Below are 24487 nucleotides of genomic sequence, written 5' to 3' on the forward strand. Positions count from 1 at the left end.
GCCCTGCAATAGTGTTTAAGGTGAATACGAAGCTGTTTCATAGTGTGAAAAAGGTAAAGAACATAGTTTCAAAGTAAAGATTCTTCTTATAATGCATTCCCTTTTAGTCTAAAACACAATCTCTTGCCCTGAAACAGTGTTTAAGGTGAATACGAAGCTGTTTCATAGTGTGAAAAAGGTAAAGAACAGAGTTTCAAAGTAAAGATTCTTCTTATTATGCATTCCCTTTTAGTCTAAAACACAATCTCTTGCCCTGAAACAGTGTTTAAGGTGAATACGAAGCTGTTTCATAGTGTGAAAAAGGTAAAGAACAGAGTTTCAAAGTAAAGATTCTTCTTATAATGCATTCCCTTTTAGTCTAAAACACAATCTCTTGCCCTGCAATAGTGTTTAAGGTGAATACGAAGCTGTTTCATAGTGTGAAAAAGGTAAAGAACATAGTTTCAAAGTAAAGATTCTTCTTATTATGCATTCCCTTTTAGTCTAAAACACAATCTCTTGCCCTGAAACAGTGTTTAAGGTGAATACGAAGCTGTTTCATAGTGTGAAAAAGGTAAAGAACAGAGTTTCAAAGTAAAGATTCTTCTTATAATGCATTCCCTTTTAGTCTAAAACACAATCTCTTGCCCTGCAATAGTGTTTAAGGTGAATACGAAGCTGTTTCATAGTGTGAAAAAGGTAAAGAACAGAGTTTCAAAGTAAAGATTCTTCTTATTATGCATTCCCTTTTAGTCTAAAACACAATCTCTTGCCCTGCAATAGTGTTTAAGGTGAATACAAAGCTGTTTCATAGTGTGAAAAAGGTAAAGAACAGAGTTTCAAAGTAAAGATTCTTCTTATAATGCATTCCCTTTTAGTCTAAAACACAATCTCTTGCCCTGAAACAGTGTTTAAGGTGAATACAAAGCTGCTTCATAGTGTTAAAAAGGTAAAGAACAGAGTTTCAAAGTAAAGATTCTTCTTATAATGCATTCCCTTTTAGTCTAAAACACAATCTCTTGCCCTGCAATAGTGTTTAAGGTGAATACGAAGCTGTTTCATAGTGTGAAAAAGGTAAAGAACATAGTTTCAAAGTAAAGATTATTCTTATTATGCATTCCCTTTTAGTCTAAAACACAATCTCTTGCCCTGCAATAGTGTTTAAGGTGAATACGAAGCTGTTTCATAGTGTGAAAAATGTAAAGAATATAGTTTCAAAGTAAAGATTCTTCTTATAATGCATTCCCTTTTAGTCTAAAACACAATCTCTTGCCCTGAAACAGTGTTTAAGGTGAATACAAAGCTGCTTCATAGTGTTAAAAAGGTAAAGAACAGAGTTTCAAAGTAAAGATTCTTCTTATAATGCAGTCCCTTTTAGTCTAAAACACAAGCTCTTGCCCTGAAACAGTGTTTAAGGTGAATACAAAGCTGTTTCATAGTGTGAAAAAGGTAAAGAACAGAGTTTCAAAGTAGAGATTCTTCTTATAATGCATTCCCTTTTAGTCTAAAACACAATCTCTTGCCCTGCAATAGTGTTTAAGGTGAATACGAAGCTGTTTCATAGTGTGAAAAAGGTAAAGAACATAGTTTCAAAGTAAAGATTCTTCTTATAATGCATTCCCTTTTAGTCTAAAACACAATCTCTTGCCCTGAAACAGTGTTTAAGGTGAATACGAAGCTGTTTCATAGTGTGAAAAAGGTAAAGAACATAGTTTCAAAGTAAAGATTCTTCTTATTATGCATTCCCTTTTAGTCTAAAACACAATCTCTTGCCCTGAAACAGTGTTTAAGGTGAATACGAAGCTGTTTCATAGTGTGAAAAAGGTAAAGAACAGAGTTTCAAAGTAAAGATTCTTCTTATAATGCATTCCCTTTTAGTCTAAAACACAATCTCTTGCCCTGCAATAGTGTTTAAGGTGAATACGAAGCTGTTTCATAGTGTGAAAAAGGTAAAGAACATAGTTTCAAAGTAAAGATTCTTCTTATTATGCATTCCCTTTTAGTCTAAAACACAATCTCTTGCCCTGCAAGAGTGTTTAAGGTGAATACGAAGCTGTTTCATAGTGTGAAAAAGGTAAAGAACAGAGTTTCAAAGTAAAGATTCTTCTTATAATGCATTCCCTTTTAGTCTAAAACACAATCTCTTGCCCTGCAATAGTGTTTAAGGTGAATACGAAGCTGTTTCATAGTGTGAAAAAGGTAAAGAACAGAGTTTCAAAGTAAAGATTCTTCTTATTATGCATTCCCTTTTAGTCTAAAACACAATCTCTTGCCCTGCAATAGTGTTTAAGGTGAATACAAAGCTGTTTCATAGTGTGAAAAAGGTAAAGAACAGAGTTTCAAAGTAAAGATTCTTCTTATAATGCATTCCCTTTTAGTCTAAAACACAATCTCTTGCCCTGAAACAGTGTTTAAGGTGAATACAAAGCTGCTTCATAGTGTTAAAAAGGTAAAGAACAGAGTTTCAAAGTAAAGATTCTTCTTATAATGCATTCCCTTTTAGTCTAAAACACAATCTCTTGCCCTGCAATAGTGTTTAAGGTGAATACGAAGCTGTTTCATAGTGTGAAAAAGGTAAAGAACATAGTTTCAAAGTAAAGATTATTCTTATTATGCATTCCCTTTTAGTCTAAAACACAATCTCTTGCCCTGCAATAGTGTTTAAGGTGAATACGAAGCTGTTTCATAGTGTGAAAAATGTAAAGAATATAGTTTCAAAGTAAAGATTCTTCTTATAATGCATTCCCTTTTAGTCTAAAACACAATCTCTTGCCCTAAAACAGTGTTTAAGGTGAATACAAAGCTGCTTCATAGTGTTAAAAAGGTAAAGAACAGAGTTTCAAAGTAAAGATTCTTCTTATAATGCAGTCCCTTTTAGTCTAAAACACAAGCTCTTGCCCTGAAACAGTGTTTAAGGTGAATACAAAGCTGTTTCATAGTGTGAAAAAGGTAAAGAACAGAGTTTCAAAGTAGAGATTCTTCTTATAATGCATTCCCTTTTAGTCTAAAACACAATCTCTTGCCCTGCAATAGTGTTTAAGGTGAATACGAAGCTGTTTCATAGTGTGAAAAAGGTAAAGAACATAGTTTCAAAGTAAAGATTCTTCTTATAATGCATTCCCTTTTAGTCTAAAACACAATCTCTTGCCCTGAAACAGTGTTTAAGGTGAATACGAAGCTGTTTCATAGTGTGAAAAAGGTAAAGAACATAGTTTCAAAGTAAAGATTCTTCTTATTATGCATTCCCTTTTAGTCTAAAACACAATCTCTTGCCCTGAAACAGTGTTTAAGGTGAATACGAAGCTGTTTCATAGTGTGAAAAAGGTAAAGAACAGAGTTTCAAAGTAAAGATTCTTCTTATAATGCATTCCCTTTTAGTCTAAAACACAATCTCTTGCCCTGCAATAGTGTTTAAGGTGAATACGAAGCTGTTTCATAGTGTGAAAAAGGTAAAGAACATAGTTTCAAAGTAAAGATTCTTCTTATTATGCATTCCCTTTTAGTCTAAAACACAATCTCTTGCCCTGCAAGAGTGTTTAAGGTGAATACAAAGCTGTTTCATAGTGTGAAAAAGGTAAAGAACAGAGTTTCAAAGTAAAGATTCTTCTTATAATGCATTCCCTTTTAGTCTAAAACACAATCTCTTGCCCTGAAACAGTGTTTAAGGTGAATACAAAGCTGCTTCATAGTGTTAAAAAGGTAAAGAACAGAGTTTCAAAGTAAAGATTCTTCTTATAATGCAGTCCCTTTTAGTCTAAAACACAAGCTCTTGCCCTGAAACAGTGTTTAAGGTGAATACAAAGCTGTTTCATAGTGTGAAAAAGGTAAAGAACAGAGTTTCAAAGTAAAGATTCTTCTTATAATGCATTCCCTTTTAGTCTAAAACACAATCTCTTGCCCTGCAATAGTGTTTAAGGTGAATACGAAGCTGTTTCATAGTGTGAAAAAGGTAAAGAACATAGTTTCAAAGTAAAGATTCTTCTTATTAAGCATTCCCTTTTAGTCTAAAACACAATCTCTTGCCCTGAAACAGTGTTTAAGGTGAATACAAAGCTGCTTCATAGTGTTAAAAAGGTAAAGAACAGAGTTTCAAAGTACAGATTCTTCTTATAATGCAGTCCCTTTTAGTCTAAAACACAATCTCTTGCCCTGAAACAGTGTTTAAGGTGAATACAAAGCTGATTCATAGTGTGAAAAAGGTAAAGAACATAGTTTCAAAGTAAAGATTCTTCTTATTATGCATTCCCTTTTAGTCTAAAACACAATCTCTTGCCCTGCAATAGTGTTTAAGGTGAATACAAAGCTGTTTCATAGTGTGAAAAAGGTAAAGAACAGAGTTTCAAAGTAAAGATTCTTCTTATAATGCATTCCCTTTTAGTCTAAAACACAATCTCTTGCCCTGAAACAGTGTTCAAGGTGAATACAAAGCTGCTTCATAGTGTTAAAAAGGTAAAGAACAGAGTTTCAAAGTAAAGATTCTTCTTATAATGCATTCCCTTTTAGTCTAAAACACAATCTCTTGCCCTGCAATAGTGTTTAAGGTGAATACGAAGCTGTTTCATAGTGTGAAAAAGGTAAAGAACATAGTTTCAAAGTAAAGATTATTCTTATTATGCATTCCCTTTTAGTCTAAAACACAATCTCTTGCCCTGCAATAGTGTTTAAGGAGAATACGAAGCTGTTTCATAGTGTGAAAAAGGTAAAGAACATAGTTTCAAAGTAAAGATTATTCTTATTATGCATTCCCTTTTAGTCTAAAACACAATCTCTTGCCCTGAAACAGTGTTTAAGGTGAATACAAAGCTGTTTCATATTGAGAAAAAGGAAAAGAACATAGTTTCAAAGTAAAGATTCTTCTTATAATGCATTCCCTTTTAGTCTAAAACACAATCTCTTGCCCTGCAATAGTGTTTAAGGTGAATACGAAGCTGTTTCATAGTGTGAAAAAGGTAAAGAACAGAGTTTCAAAGTAAAGATTCTTCTTATAATGCAGTCCCTTTTAATCTAAAACACAAGCTCTTGCCCTGAAACAGTGTTTAAGGTGAATACAAAGCTGATTCATAGTGTGAAAAAGGTAAAGAACATAGTTTTAAAGTAAAGATTATTCTTATTATGCATTCCCTTTTAGTCTAAAACACAATCTCTTGCCCTGCAATAGTGTTTAAGGTGAATACAAAGCTGTTTCATAGTGTGAAAAAGGTAAAGAACAGAGTTTCAAAGTAAAGATTCTTCTTATAATGCATTCCCTTTTAGTCTAAAACACAATCTCTTGCCCTGCAATAGTGTTTAAGGTGAATACGAAGCTGTTTCATAGTGTGAAAAAGGTAAAGAACATAGTTTCAAAGTAAAGATTCTTCTTATAATGCATTCCCTTTTAGTCTAAAACACAATCTCTTGCCCTGAAACAGTGTTTAAGGTGAATACAAAGCTGCTTCATAGTGTTAAAAAGGTAAAGAACAGAGTTTCAAAGTAAAGATTCTTCTTATAATGCAGTCCCTTTTAGTCTAAAACACAAGCTCTTGCCCTGAAACAGTGTTTAAGGTGAATACAAAGCTGTTTCATAGTGTGAAAAAGGTAAAGAACAGAGTTTCAAAGTAAAGATTCTTCTTATAATGCATTCCCTTTTAGTCTAAAACACAATCTCTTGCCCTGCAATAGTGTTTAAGGTGAATACGAAGCTGTTTCATAGTGTGAAAAAGGTAAAGAACATAGTTTCAAAGTAAAGATTCTTCTTTTAATGCATTCCCTTTTAGTCTAAAACACAATCTCTTGCCCTGAAACAGTGTTTAAGGTGAATACAAAGCTGCTTCATAGTGTTAAAAAGGTAAAGAACAGAGTTTCAAAGTAAAGATTCTTCTTATAATGCATTCCCTTTTAGTCTAAAACACAATCTCTTGCCCTGCAATAGTGTTTAAGGTGAATACGAAGCTGTTTCATAGTGTGAAAAAGGTAAAGAACATAGTTTCAAAGTAAAGATTCTTCTTATAATGCATTCCCTTTTAGTCTAAAACACAATCTCTTGCCCTGCAATAGTGTTTAAGGTGAATACGAAGCTGTTTCATAGTGTGAAAAAGGTAAAGAACATAGTTTCAAAGTAAAGATTCTTCTTATTATGCATTCCCTTTTAGTCTAAAACACAATCTCTTGCCCTGCAATAGTGTTTAAGGTGAATACAAAGCTGTTTCATAGTGTGAAAAAGGTAAAGAACAGAGTTTCAAAGTAAAGATTCTTCTTATAATGCATTCCCTTTTAGTCTAAAACACAATCTCTTGCCCTGAAACAGTGTTTAAGGTGAATACAAAGCTGCTTCATAGTGTTAAAAAGGTAAAGAACAGAGTTTCAAAGTAAAGATTCTTCTTATAATGCAGTCCCTTTTAATCTAAAACACAAGCTCTTGCCCTGAAACAGTGTTTAAGGTGAATACAAAGCTGATTCATAGTGTGAAAAAGGTAAAGAACATAGTTTTAAAGTAAAGATTATTCTTATTATGCATTCCCTTTTAGTCTAAAACACAATCTCTTGCCCTGCAATAGTGTTTAAGGTGAATACAAAGCTGTTTCATAGTGTGAAAAAGGTAAAGAACAGAGTTTCAAAGTAAAGATTCTTCTTATAATGCATTCCCTTTTAGTCTAAAACACAATCTCTTGCCCTGCAATAGTGTTTAAGGTGAATACGAAGCTGTTTCATAGTGTGAAAAAGGTAAAGAACATAGTTTCAAAGTAAAGATTCTTCTTATAATGCATTCCCTTTTAGTCTAAAACACAATCTCTTGCCCTGAAACAGTGTTTAAGGTGAATACAAAGCTGCTTCATAGTGTTAAAAAGGTAAAGAACAGAGTTTCAAAGTAAAGATTCTTCTTATAATGCAGTCCCTTTTAGTCTAAAACACAAGCTCTTGCCCTGAAACAGTGTTTAAGGTGAATACAAAGCTGTTTCATAGTGTGAAAAAGGTAAAGAACAGAGTTTCAAAGTAAAGATTCTTCTTATAATGCATTCCCTTTTAGTCTAAAACACAATCTCTTGCCCTGCAATAGTGTTTAAGGTGAATACGAAGCTGTTTCATAGTGTGAAAAAGGTAAAGAACATAGTTTCAAAGTAAAGATTCTTCTTTTAATGCATTCCCTTTTAGTCTAAAACACAATCTCTTGCCCTGAAACAGTGTTTAAGGTGAATACAAAGCTGCTTCATAGTGTTAAAAAGGTAAAGAACAGAGTTTCAAAGTAAAGATTCTTCTTATAATGCATTCCCTTTTAGTCTAAAACACAATCTCTTGCCCTGCAATAGTGTTTAAGGTGAATACGAAGCTGTTTCATAGTGTGAAAAAGGTAAAGAACATAGTTTCAAAGTAAAGATTATTCTTATTATGCATTCCCTTTTAGTCTAAAACACAATCTCTTGCCCTGCAATAGTGTTTAAGGAGAATACGAAGCTGTTTCATAGTGTGAAAAAGGTAAAGAACATAGTTTCAAAGTAAAGATTATTCTTATTATGCATTCCCTTTTAGTCTAAAACACAATCTCTTGCCCTGCAATAGTGTTTAAGGTGAATACGAAGCTGTTTCATAGTGTGAAAAAGGTAAAGAACATAGTTTCAAAGTAAAGATTCTTCTTATAATGCATTCCCTTTTAGTCTAAAACACAATCTCTTGCCCTGAAACAGTGTTTAAGGTGAATACAAAGCTGCTTCATAGTGTTAAAAAGGTAAAGAACAGAGTTTCAAAGTAAAGATTCTTCTTATAATGCATTCCATTTTAGTCTAAAACACAATCTCTTGCCCTGCAATAGTGTTTAAGGTGAATACGAAGCTGTTTCATAGTGTGAAAAAGGTAAAGAACATAGTTTCAAAGTAAAGATTATTCTTATTATGCATTCCCTTTTAGTCTAAAACACAATCTCTTGCCCTGCAATAGTGTTTAAGGAGAATACGAAGCTGTTTCATAGTGTGAAAAAGGTAAAGAACATAGTTTCAAAGTAAAGATTATTCTTATTATGCATTCCCTTTTAGTCTAAAACACAATCTCTTGCCCTGAAACAGTGTTTAAGGTGAATACAAAGCTGTTTCATATTGAGAAAAAGGAAAAGAACATAGTTTCAAAGTAAAATTCTTCTTATAATGCATTCCCTTTTAGTCTAAAACACAATCTCTTGCCCTGAAACAGTGTTTAAGGTGAATACAAAGCTGCTTCATAGTGTTAAAAAGGTAAAGAACAGAGTTTCAAAGTAAAGATTCTTCTTATAATGCAGTCCCTTTTAATCTAAAACACAAGCTCTTGCCCTGAAACAGTGTTTAAGGTGAATACAAAGCTGATTCATAGTGTGAAAAAGGTAAAGAACATAGTTTCAAAGTAAAGATTATTCTTATTATGCATTCCCTTTTAGTCTAAAACACAATCTCTTGCCCTGCAATAGTGTTTAAGGTGAATACAAAGCTGTTTCATAGTGTGAAAAAGGTAAAGAACAGAGTTTCAAAGTAAAGATTCTTCTTATAATGCATTCCCTTTTAGTCTAAAACACAATCTCTTGCCCTGCAATAGTGTTTAAGGTGAATACGAAGCTGTTTCATAGTGTGAAAAAGGTAAAGAACATAGTTTCAAAGTAAAGATTCTTCTTATAATGCATTCCCTTTTAGTCTAAAACACAATCTCTTGCCCTGAAACAGTGTTTAAGGTGAATACAAAGCTGCTTCATAGTGTTAAAAAGGTAAAGAACAGAGTTTCAAAGTAAAGATTCTTCTTATAAAGCAGTCCCTTTTAGTCTAAAACACAAGCTCTTGCCCTGAAACAGTGTTTAAGGTGAATACAAAGCTGTTTCATAGTGTGAAAAAGGTAAAGAACAGAGTTTCAAAGTAAAGATTCTTCTTATAATGCATTCCCTTTTAGTCTAAAACACAATCTCTTGCCCTGCAATAGTGTTTAAGGTGAATACGAAGCTGTTTCATAGTGTGAAAAAGGTAAAGAACATAGTTTCAAAGTAAAGATTCTTCTTATAATGCATTCCCTTTTAGTCTAAAACACAATCTCTTGCCCTGAAACAGTGTTTAAGGTGAATACAAAGCTCTTCATAGTGTTAAAAAGGTAAAGAACAGAGTTTCAAAGTAAAGATTCTTCTTATAATGCATTCCCTTTTAGTCTAAAACACAATCTCTTGCCCTGCAATAGTGTTTAAGGTGAATACGACGCTGTTTCATAGTGTGAAAAAGGTAAAGAACATAGTTTCAAAGTAAAGATTATTCTTATTATGCATTCCCTTTTAGTCTAAAACACAATCTCTTGCCCTGCAATAGTGTTTAAGGAGAATACGAAGCTGTTTCATAGTGTGAAAAAGGTAAAGAACATAGTTTCAAAGTAAAGATTATTTTTATTATGCATTCCCTTTTAGTCTAAAACACAATCTCTTGCCCTGAAACAGTGTTTAAGGTGAATACAAAGCTGTTTCATATTGAGAAAAAGGAAAAGAACATAGTTTCAAAGTAAAGATTCTTCTTATAATGCATTCCCTTTTAGTCTAAAACACAATCTCTTGCCCTGCAATAGTGTTTAAGGTGAATACGAAGCTGTTTCATAGTGTGAAAAAGGTAAAGAACATAGTTTCAAAGTAAAGATTCTTCTTATTATGTATTCCCTTTTAGTCTAAAACACAATCTCTTGCCCTGCAATAGTGTTTAAGGTGAATACAAAGCTGTTTCATAGTGTGAAAAAGGTAAAGAACAGAGTTTCAAAGTAAAGATTCTTCTTATAATGCATTCCCTTTTAGTCTAAAACACAATCTCTTGCCCTGCAATAGTGTTTAAGGTGAATACGAAGCTGTTTCATAGTGTGAAAAAGGTAAAGAACATAGTTTCAAAGTAAAGATTCTTCTTATAATGCATTCCCTTTTAGTCTAAAACACAATCTCTTGCCCTGCAATAGTGTTTAAGGTGAATACGAAGCTGTTTCATAGTGTGAAAAAGGTAAAGAACATAGTTTCAAAGTAAAGATTCTTCTTATAATGCATTCCCTTTTAGTCTAAAACACAATCTCTTGCCCTGAAACAGTGTTTAAGGTGAATACGAAGCTGTTTCATAGTGTGAAAAAGGTAAAGAACAGAGTTTCAAAGTAAAGATTCTTCTTATTATGCATTCCCTTTTAGTCTAAAACACAATCTCTTGCCCTGAAACAGTGTTTAAGGTGAATACGAAGCTGTTTCATAGTGTGAAAAAGGTAAAGAACAGAGTTTCAAAGTAAAGATTCTTCTTATAATGCATTCCCTTTTAGTCTAAAACACAATCTCTTGCCCTGCAATAGTGTTTAAGGTGAATACGAAGCTGTTTCATAGTGTGAAAAAGGTAAAGAACATAGTTTCAAAGTAAAGATTCTTCTTATTATGCATTCCCTTTTAGTCTAAAACACAATCTCTTGCCCTGCAATAGTGTTTAAGGTGAATACAAAGCTGTTTCATAGTGTGAAAAAGGTAAAGAACAGAGTTTCAAATTAAAGATTCTTCTTATAATGCATTCCCTTTTAGTCTAAAACACAATCTCTTGCCCTGAAACAGTGTTTAAGGTGAATACAAAGCTGCTTCATAGTGTTAAAAAGGTAAAGAACATAGTTTCAAAGTAAAGATTCTTCTTATTATGCATTCCCTTTTAGTCTAAAACACAATCTCTTGCCCTGCAATAGTGTTTAAGGTGAATACAAAGCTGTTTCATAGTGTGAAAAAGGTAAAGAACAGAGTTTCAAAGTAAAGATTCTTCTTATAATGCATTCCCTTTTAGTCTAAAACACAATCTCTTGCCCTGAAACAGTGTTTAAGGTGAATACAAAGCTGCTTCATAGTGTTAAAAAGGTAAAGAACAGAGTTTCAAAGTAAAGATTCTTCTTATAATGCAGTCCCTTTTAGTCTAAAACACAAGCTCTTGCCCTGAAACAGTGTTTAAGGTGAATACAAAGCTGATTCATAGTGTTAAAAAGGTAAAGAACAGAGTTTCAAAGTAAAGATTCTTCTTATAATGCAGTCCCTTTTAGTCTAAAACACAAGCTCTTGCCCTGAAACAGTGTTAAAGGTGAATACAAAGCTGATTCATAGTGTGAAAAAGGTAAAGAACATAGTTTCAAAGTAAAGATTCTTCTTATAATGCAGTCTCTTTTAGTCTAAAACACAATCTCTTGCCCTGAAACAGTGTTTAAGTTGAATACAAAGCTGTTTCATAGTTTGAAAAAGGTAAAGAACATAGTTTCAAAGTAAAGATTCTTCTTATAATGCATTCCCTTTTAGTCTAAAACACAATCTCTTGCCCTGAAACAGTGTTTAAGGTGAATACAAAGCTGCTTCATAGTGTTAAAAAGGTAAAGAACAGAGTTTCAAAGTAAAGATTCTTCTTATAATGCATTCCCTTTTAGTCTAAAACACAATCTCTTGCCCTGCAATAGTGTTTAAGGTGAATACGAAGCTGTTTCATAGTGTGAAAAAGGTAAAGAACATAGTTTCAAAGTAAAGATTATTCTTATTATGCATTCCCTTTTAGTCTAAAACACAATCTCTTGCCCTGCAATAGTGTTTAAGGAGAATACGAAGCTGTTTCATAGTGTGAAAAAGGTAAAGAACATAGTTTCAAAGTAAAGATTATTCTTATTATGCATTCCCTTTTAGTCTAAAACACAATCTCTTGCCCTGAAACAGTGTTTAAGGTGAATACAAAGCTGTTTCATATTGAGAAAAAGGAAAAGAACATAGTTTCAAAGTAAAGATTCTTCTTATAATGCATTCCCTTTTAATCTAAAACACAATCTCTTGCCCTGCAATAGTGTTTAAGGTGAATACGAAGCTGTTTCATAGTGTGAAAAAGGTAAAGAACATAGTTTCAAAGTAAAGATTCTTCTTATAATGCATTCCCTTTTAGTCTAAAACACAATCTCTTGCCCTGAAACAGTGTTTAAGGTGAATACAAAGCTGCTTCATAGTGTTAAAAAGGTAAAGAACAGAGTTTCAAAGTAAAGATTCTTCTTATAATGCAGTCCCTTTTAGTCTAAAACACAAGCTCTTGCCCTGAAACAGTGTTTAAGGTGAATACAAAGCTGTTTCATAGTGTGAAAAAGGTAAAGAACAGAGTTTCAAAGTAAAGATTCTTCTTATAATGCATTCCCTTTTAGTCTAAAACACAATCTCTTGCCCTGCAATAGTGTTTAAGGTGAATACGAAGCTGTTTCATAGTGTGAAAAAGGTAAAGAACATAGTTTCAAAGTAAAGATTCTTCTTATAATGCATTCCCTTTTAGTCTAAAACACAATCTCTTGCCCTGAAACAGTGTTTAAGGTGAATACGAAGCTGTTTCATAGTGTGAAAAAGGTAAAGAACAGAGTTTCAAAGTAAAGATTCTTCTTATTATTCATTCCCTTTTAGTCTAAAACACAATCTCTTGCCCTGAAACAGTGTTTAAGGTGAATACGAAGCTGTTTCATAGTGTGAAAAAGGTAAAGAACAGAGTTTCAAAGTAAAGATTCTTCTTATAATGCATTCCCTTTTAGTCTAAAACACAATCTCTTGCCCTGCAATAGTGTTTAAGGTGAATACGAAGCTGTTTCATAGTGTGAAAAAGGTAAAGAACATAGTTTCAAAGTAAAGATTCTTCTTATTATGCATTCCCTTTTAGTCTAAAACACAATCTCTTGCCCTGCAATAGTGTTTAAGGTGAATACAAAGCTGTTTCATAGTGTGAAAAAGGTAAAGAACAGAGTTTCAAATTAAAGATTCTTCTTATAATGCATTCCCTTTTAGTCTAAAACACAATCTCTTGCCCTGAAACAGTGTTTAAGGTGAATACAAAGCTGCTTCATAGTGTTAAAAAGGTAAAGAACATAGTTTCAAAGTAAAGATTCTTCTTATTATGCATTCCCTTTTAGTCTAAAACACAATCTCTTGCCCTGCAATAGTGTTTAAGGTGAATACAAAGCTGTTTCATAGTGTGAAAAAGGTAAAGAACAGAGTTTCAAAGTAAAGATTCTTCTTATAATGCATTCCCTTTTAGTCTAAAACACAATCTCTTGCCCTGAAACAGTGTTTAAGGTGAATACAAAGCTGCTTCATAGTGTTAAAAAGGTAAAGAACAGAGTTTCAAAGTAAAGATTCTTCTTATAATGCAGTCCCTTTTAGTCTAAAACACAAGCTCTTGCCCTGAAACAGTGTTTAAGGTGAATACAAAGCTGATTCATAGTGTTAAAAAGGTAAAGAACAGAGTTTCAAAGTAAAGATTCTTCTTATAATGCAGTCCCTTTTAGTCTAAAACACAAGCTCTTGCCCTGAAACAGTGTTAAAGGTGAATACAAAGCTGATTCATAGTGTGAAAAAGGTAAAGAACATAGTTTCAAAGTAAAGATTCTTCTTATAATGCAGTCTCTTTTAGTCTAAAACACAATCTCTTGCCCTGAAACAGTGTTTAAGTTGAATACAAAGCTGTTTCATAGTTTGAAAAAGGTAAAGAACATAGTTTCAAAGTAAAGATTCTTCTTATAATGCATTCCCTTTTAGTCTAAAACACAATCTCTTGCCCTGAAACAGTGTTTAAGGTGAATACAAAGCTGCTTCATAGTGTTAAAAAGGTAAAGAACAGAGTTTCAAAGTAAAGATTCTTCTTATAATGCATTCCCTTTTAGTCTAAAACACAATCTCTTGCCCTGCAATAGTGTTTAAGGTGAATACGAAGCTGTTTCATAGTGTGGAAAAGGTAAAGAACATAGTTTCAAAGTAAAGATTATTCTTATTATGCATTCCCTTTTAGTCTAAAACACAATCTCTTGCCCTGCAATAGTGTTTAAGGAGAATACGAAGCTGTTTCATAGTGTGAAAAAGGTAAAGAACATAGTTTCAAAGTAAAGATTATTCTTATTATGCATTCCCTTTTAGTCTAAAACACAATCTCTTGCCCTGAAACAGTGTTTAAGGTGAATACAAAGCTGTTTCATATTGAGAAAAAGGAAAAGAACATAGTTTCAAAGTAAAGATTCTTCTTATAATGCATTCCCTTTTAATCTAAAACACAATCTCTTGCCCTGCAATAGTGTTTAAGGTGAATACGAAGCTGTTTCATAGTGTGAAAAAGGTAAAGAACATAGTTTCAAAGTAAAGATTCTTCTTATTATGTATTCCCTTTTAGTCTAAAACACAATCTCTTGCCCTGCAATAGTGTTTAAGGTGAATACAAAGCTGTTTCATAGTGTGAAAAAGGTAAAGAACAGAGTTTCAAAGTAAAGATTCTTCTTATAATGCATTCCCTTTTAGTCTAAAACACAATCTCTTGCCCTGCAATAGTGTTTAAGGTGAATACGAAGCTGTTTCATAGTGTGAAAAAGGTAAAGAACATAGTTTCAAAGTAAAGATTCTTCTTATTATGCATTCCCTTTTAGTCTAAAACACAATCTCTTGCCCTGAAACAGTGTTTAAGGTGAATACGAAGCTGTTTCATAGTGTGAAAAAGGTAAAGAACAGAGTTTCAAAGTAAAGATTCTTTTTATTATGCATTCCCTTTTAGTCTAAAACACAATCTCTTGCCCTGCAATAGTGTTTAAGGTGAATACAAAGCTGTTTCATAGTGTGAAAAAGGTAAAGAACAGAGTTTCAAAGTAAAGATTCTTCTTATAATGCATTCCCTTTTAGTCTAAAACACAATCTCTTGCCCTGCAATAGTGTTTAAGGTGAATACGAAGCTGTTTCATAGTGTGAAAAAGGTAAAGAACATAGTTTCAAAGTAAAGATTCTTCTTATAATGCATTCCCTTTTAGTCTAAAACACAATCTCTTGCCCTGAAACAGTGTTTAAGGTGAATACAAAGCTGCTTCATAGTGTTAAAAAGGTAAAGAAGAGAGTTTCAAAGTAAAGATTCTTCTTATAATGCAGTCCCTTTTAGTCTAAAACACAAGCTCTTGCCCTGAAACAGTGTTTAAGGTGAATACAAAGCTGTTTCATAGTGTGAAAAAGGTAAAGAACAGAGTTTCAAAGTAAAGATTCTTCTTATAATGCATTCCCTTTTAGTCTAAAACACAATCTCTTGCCCTGCAATAGTGTTTAAGGTGAATACGAAGCTGTTTCATAGTGTGAAAAAGGTAAAGAACATAGTTTCAAAGTAAAGATTCTTCTTATAATGCATTCCCTTTTAGTCTAAAACACAATCTCTTGCCCTGAAACAGTGTTTAAGGTGAATACAAAGCTGCTTCATAGTGTTAAAAAGGTAAAGAACAGAGTTTCAAAGTAAAGATTCTTCTTATAATGCATTCCCTTTTAGTCTAAAACACAATCTCTTGCCCTGCAATAGTGTTTAAGGTGAATACGAAGCTGTTTCATAGTGTGAAAAAGGTAAAGAACATAGTTTCAAAGTAAAGATTATTCTTATTATGCATTCCCTTTTGGTCTAAAACACAATCTCTTGCCCTGCAATAGTGTTTAAGGAGAATACGAAGCTGTTTCATAGTGTGAAAAAGGTAAAGAACATAGTTTCAAAGTAAAGATTATTCTTATTATGCATTCCCTTTTAGTCTAAAACACAATCTCTTGCCCTGAAACAGTGTTTAAGGTGAATACAAAGCTGTTTCATATTGAGAAAAAGGAAAAGAACATAGTTTCAAAGTAAAGATTCTTCTTATAATGCATTCCCTTTTAGTCTAAAACACAATCTCTTGCCCTGAAACAGTGTTTAAGGTGAATACAAAGCTGTTTCATAGTGTGAAAAAGGTAAAGAACATAGTTTCAAAGTAAAGATTATTCTTATTATGCATTCCCTTTTAGTCTAAAACACAATCTCTTGCCCTGAAACAGTGTTTAAGGTGAATACAAAGCTGTTTCATATTGAGAAAAAGGAAAAGAACATAGTTTCAAAGTAAAGATTCTTCTTATAATGCATTCCCTTTTAATCTAAAACACAATCTCTTGCCCTGCAATAGTGTTTAAGGTGAATACGAAGCTGTTTCATAGTGTGAAAAAGGTAAAGAACATAGTTTCAAAGTAAAGATTCTTCTTATTATGTATTCCCTTTTAGTCTAAAACACAATCTCTTGCCCTGCAATAGTGTTTAAGGTGAATACAAAGCTGTTTCATAGTGTGAAAAAGGTAAAGAACAGAGTTTCAAAGTAAAGATTCTTCTTATAATGCATTCCCTTTTAGTCTAAAACACAATCTCTTGCCCTGCAATAGTGTTTAAGGTGAATACGAAGCTGTTTCATAGTGTGAAAAAGGTAAAGAACATAGTTTCAAAGTAAAGATTCTTCTTATTATGCATTCCCTTTTAGTCTAAAACACAATCTCTTGCCCTGAAACAGTGTTTAAGGTGAATACGAAGCTGTTTCATAGTGTGAAAAAGGTAAAGAACAGAGTTTCAAAGTAAAGATTCTTTTTATTATGCATTCCCTTTTAGTCTAAAACACAATCTCTTGCCCTGCAATAGTGTTTAAGGTGAATACAAAGCTGTTTCATAGTGTGAAAAAGGTAAAGAACAGAGTTTCAAAGTAAAGATTCTTCTTATAATGCATTCCCTTTTAGTCTAAAACACAATCTCTTGCCCTGCAATAGTGTTTAAGGTGAATACGAAGCTGTTTCATAGTGTGAAAAAGGTAAAGAACATAGTTTCAAAGTAAAGATTCTTCTTATAATGCATTCCCTTTTAGTCTAAAACACAATCTCTTGCCCTGAAACAGTGTTTAAGGTGAATACAAAGCTGCTTCATAGTGTTAAAAAGGTAAAGAACAGAGTTTCAAAGTAAAGATTCTTCTTATAATGCAGTCCCTTTTAGTCTAAAACACAAGCTCTTGCCCTGAAACAGTGTTTAAGGTGAATACAAAGCTGTTTCATAGTGTGAAAAAGGTAAAGAACAGAGTTTCAAAGTAAAGATTCTTCTTATAATGCATTCCCTTTTAGTCTAAAACACAATCTCTTGCCCTGCAATAGTGTTTAAGGTGAATACGAAGCTGTTTCATAGTGTGAAAAAGGTAAAGAACATAGTTTCAAAGTAAAGATTCTTCTTATAATGCATTCCCTTTTAGTCTAAAACACAATCTCTTGCCCTGAAACAGTGTTTAAGGTGAATACAAAGCTGCTTCATAGTGTTAAAAAGGTAAAGAACAGAGTTTCAAAGTAAAGATTCTTCTTATAATGCATTCCCTTTTAGTCTAAAACACAATCTCTTGCCCTGCAATAGTGTTTAAGGTGAATACGAAGCTGTTTCATAGTGTGAAAAAGGTAAAGAACATAGTTTCAAAGTAAAGATTATTCTTATTATGCATTCCCTTTTGGTCTAAAACACAATCTCTTGCCCTGCAATAGTGTTTAAGGAGAATACGAAGCTGTTTCATAGTGTGAAAAAGGTAAAGAACATAGTTTCAAAGTAAAGATTATTCTTATTATGCATTCCCTTTTAGTCTAAAACACAATCTCTTGCCCTGAAACAGTGTTTAAGGTGAATACAAAGCTGTTTCATATTGAGAAAAAGGAAAAGAACATAGTTTCAAAGTAAAGATTCTTCTTATAATGCATTCCCTTTTAGTCTAAAACACAATCTCTTGCCCTGAAACAGTGTTTAAGGTGAATACAAAGCTGTTTCATAGTGTGAAAAAGGTAAAGAACAGAGTTTCAAAGCAAAGATTCTTCTTATAATGCATTCCCTTTTAGTCTAAAACACAATCTCTTGCCCTGAAACAGTGTTTAAGGTGAATACAAAGCTGCTTCATAGTGTTAAAAAGGTAAAGAACAGAGTTTCAAAGTAAAGATTCTTCTTATAATGCAGTCCCTTTTAGTCTAAAACACAAGCTCTTGCCCTGAAACAGTGTTTAAGGTGAATACAAAGCTGATTCATAGTGTTAAAAAGGTAAAGAACAGAGTTTCAAAGTAAAGATTCTTCTTATAATGCATTCCCTTTTAGTCTAAAACACAATCTCTTGCCCTGAAACAGTGTTTAAGGTGAATACAAAGCTGCTTCATAGTGTTAAAAAGGTAAAGAACAGAGTTTCAAAGTAAAGATTCTTCTTATAATGCAGTCCCTTTTAGTCTAAACACAAGCTCTTGCCCTGAAACAGTGTTTAAGGTGAATACAAAGCTGTTTCATAGTGTGAAAAAGGTAAAGAACAGAGTTTCAAAGTAAAGATTCTTCTTATAATGCATTCCCTTTTAGTCTAAAACACAATCTCTTGCCCTGCAATAGTGTTTAAGGTGAATACGAAGCTGTTTCATAGTGTGAAAAAGGTAAAGAACATAGTTTCAAAGTAAAGATTCTTCTTATAATGCATTCCCTTTTAGTCTAAAACACAATCTCTTGCCCTGAAACAGTGTTTAAGGTGAATACGAAGCTGTTTCATAGTGTGAAAAAGGTAAAGAACAGAGTTTCAAAGTAAAGATTCTTCTTATTATGCATTCCCTTTTAGTCTAAAACACAATCTCTTGCCCTGAAACAGTGTTTAAGGTGAATACGAAGCTGTTTCATAGTGTGAAAAAGGTAAAGAACAGAGTTTCAAAGTAAAGATTCTTCTTATAATGCATTCCCTTTTAGTCTAAAACACAATCTCTTGCCCTGCAATAGTGTTTAAGGTGAATACGAAGCTGTTTCATAGTGTGAAAAAGGTAAAGAACATAGTTTCAAAGTAAAGATTCTTCTTATTATGCATTCCCTTTTAGTCTAAAACACAATCTCTTGCCCTGCAATAGTGTTTAAGGTGAATACAAAGCTGTTTCATAGTGTGAAAAAGGTAAAGAACAGAGTTTCAAATTAAAGATTCTTCTTATAATGCATTCCCTTTTAGTCTAAAACACAATCTCTTGCCCTGAAACAGTGTTTAAGGTGAATACAAAGCTGCTTCATAGTGTTAAAAAGGTAAAGAACATAGTTTCAAAGTAAAGATTCTTCTTATTATGCATTCCCTTTTAGTCTAAAACACAATCTCTTGCCCTGCAATAGTGTTTAAGGTGAATATAAAGCTGTTTCATAGTGTGAAAAAGGTAAAGAACAGAGTTTCAAAGTAAAGATTCTTCTTATAATGCATTCCCTTTTAGTCTAAAACACAATCTCTTGCCCTGCAATAGTGTTTAAGGTGAATACGAAGCTGTTTCATAGTGTGAAAAAGGTAAAGAACATAGTTTCAAAGTAAAGATTCTTCTTATTATGCATTCCCTTTTAGTCTAAAACACAATCTCTTGCCCTGAAACAGTGTTTAAGGTGAATACAAAGCTGCTTCATAGTGTTAAAAAGGTAAAGAACAGAGTTTCAAAGTAAAGATTCTTCTTATAATGCATTCCCTTTTAGTCTAAAACACAATCTCTTGCCCTGCAATAGTGTTTAAGGTGAATACGAAGCTGTTTCATAGTGTGAAAAAGGTAAAGAACATAGTTTCAAAGTAAAGATTATTCTTATTATGCATTCCCTTTTGGTCTAAAACACAATCTCTTGCCCTGCAATAGTGTTTAAGGAGAATACGAAGCTGTTTCATAGTGTGAAAAAGGTAAAGAACATAGTTTCAAAGTAAAGATTATTCTTATTATGCATTCCCTTTTAGTCTAAAACACAATCTCTTGCCCTGAAACAGTGTTTAAGGTGAATACAAAGCTGTTTCATATTGAGAAAAAGGAAAAGAACATAGTTTCAAAGTAAAGATTCTTCTTATAATGCATTCCCTTTTAGTCTAAAACACAATCTCTTGCCCTGAAACAGTGTTTAAGGTGAATACAAAGCTGTTTCATAGTGTGAAAAAGGTAAAGAACAGAGTTTCAAAGCAAAGATTCTTCTTATAATGCATTCCCTTTTAGTCTAAAACACAATCTCTTGCCCTGAAACAGTGTTTAAGGTGAATACAAAGCTGCTTCATAGTGTTAAAAAGGTAAAGAACAGAGTTTCAAAGTAAAGATTCTTCTTATAATGCAGTCCCTTTTAGTCTAAAACACAAGCTCTTGCCCTGATACAGTGTTTAAGGTGAATACAAAGCTGATTCATAGTGTTAAAAAGGTAAAGAACAGAGTTTCAAAGTAAAGATTCTTCTTATAATGCATTCCCTTTTAGTCTAAAACACAATCTCTTGCCCTGAAACAGTGTTTAAGGTGAATACAAAGCTGCTTCATAGTGTTAAAAAGGTAAAGAACAGAGTTTCAAAGTAAAGATTCTTCTTATAATGCAGTCCCTTTTAGTCTAAACACAAGCTCTTGCCCTGAAACAGTGTTTAAGGTGAATACAAAGCTGTTTCATAGTGTGAAAAAGGTAAAGAACAGAGTTTCAAAGTAAAGATTCTTCTTATAATGCATTCCCTTTTAGTCTAAAACACAATCTCTTGCCCTGCAATAGTGTTTAAGGTGAATACGAAGCTGTTTCATAGTGTGAAAAAGGTAAAGAACATAGTTTCAAAGTAAAGATTCTTCTTATAATGCATTCCCTTTTAGTCTAAAACACAATCTCTTGCCCTGAAACAGTGTTTAAGGTGAATACGAAGCTGTTTCATAGTGTGAAAAAGGTAAAGAACAGAGTTTCAAAGTAAAGATTCTTCTTATTATGCATTCCCTTTTAGTCTAAAACACAATCTCTTGCCCTGAAACAGTGTTTAAGGTGAATACGAAGCTGTTTCATAGTGTGAAAAAGGTAAAGAACAGAGTTTCAAAGTAAAGATTCTTCTTATAATGCATTCCCTTTTAGTCTAAAACACAATCTCTTGCCCTGCAATAGTGTTTAAGGTGAATACGAAGCTGTTTCATAGTGTGAAAAAGGTAAAGAACATAGTTTCAAAGTAAAGATTCTTCTTATTATGCATTCCCTTTTAGTCTAAAACACAATCTCTTGCCCTGCAATAGTGTTTAAGGTGAATACAAAGCTGTTTCATAGTGTGAAAAAGGTAAAGAACAGAGTTTCAAATTAAAGATTCTTCTTATAATGCATTCCCTTTTAGTCTAAAACACAATCTCTTGCCCTGAAACAGTGTTTAAGGTGAATACAAAGCTGCTTCATAGTGTTAAAAAGGTAAAGAACATAGTTTCAAAGTAAAGATTCTTCTTATTATGCATTCCCTTTTAGTCTAAAACACAATCTCTTGCCCTGCAATAGTGTTTAAGGTGAATACAAAGCTGTTTCATAGTGTGAAAAAGGTAAAGAACAGTTTCAAAGTAAAGATTCTTCTTATAATGCATTCCCTTTTAGTCTAAAACACAATCTCTTGCCCTGAAACAGTGTTTAAGGTGAATACAAAGCTGCTTCATAGTGTTAAAAAGGTAAAGAACAGAGTTTCAAAGTAAAGATTCTTCTTATAATGCAGTCCCTTTTAGTCTAAAACACAAGCTCTTGCCCTGAAACAGTGTTTAAGGTGAATACAAAGCTGATTCATAGTGTTAAAAAGGTAAAGAACAGAGTTTCAAAGTAAAGATTCTTCTTATAATGCAGTCCCTTTTAGTCTAAAACACAAGCTCTTGCCCTGAAACAGTGTTTAAGGTGAATACAAAGCTGATTCATAGTGTGAAAAAGGTAAAGAACATAGTTTCAAAGTAAAGATTCTTCTTATAATGCAGTCTCTTTTAGTCTAAAACACAATCTCTTGCCCTGAAACAGTGTTTAAGTTGAATACAAAGCTGTTTCATAGTGTGAAAAAGGTAAAGAACATAGTTTCAAAGTAAAGATTCTTCTTATAATGCATTCCCTTTTAGTCTAAAACACAATCTCTTGCCCTGAAACAGTGTTTAAGGTGAATACAAAGCTGCTTCATAGTGTTAAAAAGGTAAAGAACAGAGTTTCAAAGTAAAGATTCTTCTTATAATGCATTCCCTTTTAGTCTAAAACACAATCTCTTGCCCTGCAATAGTGTTTAAGGTGAATACGAAGCTGTTTCATAGTGTGAAAAAGGTAAAGAACATAGTTTCAAAGTAAAGATTATTCTTATTATGCATTCCCTTTTAGTCTAAAACACAATCTCTTGCCCTGCAATAGTGTTTAAGGAGAATACGAAGCTGTTTCATAGTGTGAAAAAGGTAAAGAACATAGTTTCAAAGTAAAGATTATTCTTATTATGCATTCCCTTTTAGTCTAAAACACAATCTCTTGCCCTGAAACAGTGTTTAAGGTGAATACAAAGCTGTTTCATATTGAGAAAAAGGAAAAGAACATAGTTTCAAAGTAAAGATTCTTCTTATAATGCATTCCCTTTTAGTCTAAAACACAATCTCTTGCCCTGCAATAGTGTTTAAGGTGAATACGAAGCTGTTTCATAGTGTGAAAAAGGTAAAGAACATAGTTTCAAAGTAAAGATTCTTCTTATTATGTATTCCCTTTTAATCTAAAACACAATCTCTTGCCCTGCAATAGTGTTTAAGGTGAATACAAAGCTGTTTCATAGTGTGAAAAAGGTAAAGAACAGAGTTTCAAAGTAAAGATTCTTCTTATAATGCATTCCCTTTTAGTCTAAAACACAATCTCTTGCCCTGCAATAGTGTTTAAGGTGAATACGAAGCTGTTTCATAGTGTGAAAAAGGTAAAGAACATAGTTTCAAAGTAAAGATTCTTCTTATTATGCATTCCCTTTTAGTCTAAAACACAATCTCTTGCCCTGAAACAGTGTTTAAGGTGAATACAAAGCTGCTTCATAGTGTTAAAAAGGTAAAGAACAGAGTTTCAAAGTAAAGATTCTTCTTATAATGCAGTCCCTTTTAGTCTAAAACACAAGCTCTTGCCCTGATACAGTGTTTAAGGTGAATACAAAGCTGATTCATAGTGTTAAAAAGGTAAAGAACAGAGTTTCAAAGTAAAGATTCTTCTTATAATGCATTCCCTTTTAGTCTAAAACACAATCTCTTGCCCTGAAACAGTGTTTAAGGTGAATACAAAGCTGCTTCATAGTGTTAAAAAGGTAAAGAACAGAGTTTCAAAGTAAAGATTCTTCTTATAATGCAGTCCCTTTTAGTCTAAACACAAGCTCTTGCCCTGAAACAGTGTTTAAGGTGAATACAAAGCTGTTTCATAGTGTGAAAAAGGTAAAGAACAGAGTTTCAAAGTAAAGATTCTTCTTATAATGCATTCCCTTTTAGTCTAAAACACAATCTCTTGCCCTGCAATAGTGTTTAAGGTGAATACGAAGCTGTTTCATAGTGTGAAAAAGGTAAAGAACATAGTTTCAAAGTAAAGATTCTTCTTATAATGCATTCCCTTTTAGTCTAAAACACAATCTCTTGCCCTGAAACAGTGTTTAAGGTGAATACGAAGCTGTTTCATAGTGTGAAAAAGGTAAAGAACAGAGTTTCAAAGTAAAGATTCTTCTTATTATGCATTCCCTTTTAGTCTAAAACACAATCTCTTGCCCTGAAACAGTGTTTAAGGTGAATACGAAGCTGTTTCATAGTGTGAAAAAGGTAAAGAACAGAGTTTCAAAGTAAAGATTCTTCTTATAATGCATTCCCTTTTAGTCTAAAACACAATCTCTTGCCCTGCAATAGTGTTTAAGGTGAATACGAAGCTGTTTCATAGTGTGAAAAAGGTAAAGAACATAGTTTCAAAGTAAAGATTCTTCTTATTATGCATTCCCTTTTAGTCTAAAACACAATCTCTTGCCCTGCAATAGTGTTTAAGGTGAATACAAAGCTGTTTCATAGTGTGAAAAAGGTAAAGAACAGAGTTTCAAATTAAAGATTCTTCTTATAATGCATTCCCTTTTAGTCTAAAACACAATCTCTTGCCCTGAAACAGTGTTTAAGGTGAATACAAAGCTGCTTCATAGTGTTAAAAAGGTAAAGAACATAGTTTCAAAGTAAAGATTCTTCTTATTATGCATTCCCTTTTAGTCTAAAACACAATCTCTTGCCCTGCAATAGTGTTTAAGGTGAATACAAAGCTGTTTCATAGTGTGAAAAAGGTAAAGAACAGTTTCAAAGTAAAGATTCTTCTTATAATGCATTCCCTTTTAGTCTAAAACACAATCTCTTGCCCTGAAACAGTGTTTAAGGTGAATACAAAGCTGCTTCATAGTGTTAAAAAGGTAAAGAACAGAGTTTCAAAGTAAAGATTCTTCTTATAATGCAGTCCCTTTTAGTCTAAAACACAAGCTCTTGCCCTGAAACAGTGTTTAAGGTGAATACAAAGCTGATTCATAGTGTTAAAAAGGTAAAGAACAGAGTTTCAAAGTAAAGATTCTTCTTATAATGCAGTCCCTTTTAGTCTAAAACACAAGCTCTTGCCCTGAAACAGTGTTTAAGGTGAATACAAAGCTGATTCATAGTGTGAAAAAGGTAAAGAACATAGTTTCAAAGTAAAGATTCTTCTTATAATGCAGTCTCTTTTAGTCTAAAACACAATCTCTTGCCCTGAAACAGTGTTTAAGTTGAATACAAAGCTGTTTCATAGTGTGAAAAAGGTAAAGAACATAGTTTCAAAGTAAAGATTCTTCTTATAATGCATTCCCTTTTAGTCTAAAACACAATCTCTTGCCCTGAAACAGTGTTTAAGGTGAATACAAAGCTGCTTCATAGTGTTAAAAAGGTAAAGAACAGAGTTTCAAAGTAAAGATTCTTCTTATAATGCATTCCCTTTTAGTCTAAAACACAATC

Source organism: Electrophorus electricus, chromosome 7 (genome assembly GCF_041902795.1).
Source record: "Electrophorus electricus isolate QZ-2024a chromosome 7, ASM4190279v1, whole genome shotgun sequence".
NCBI classification, from domain to species: Eukaryota; Metazoa; Chordata; class Actinopteri; order Gymnotiformes; family Gymnotidae; genus Electrophorus; species Electrophorus electricus.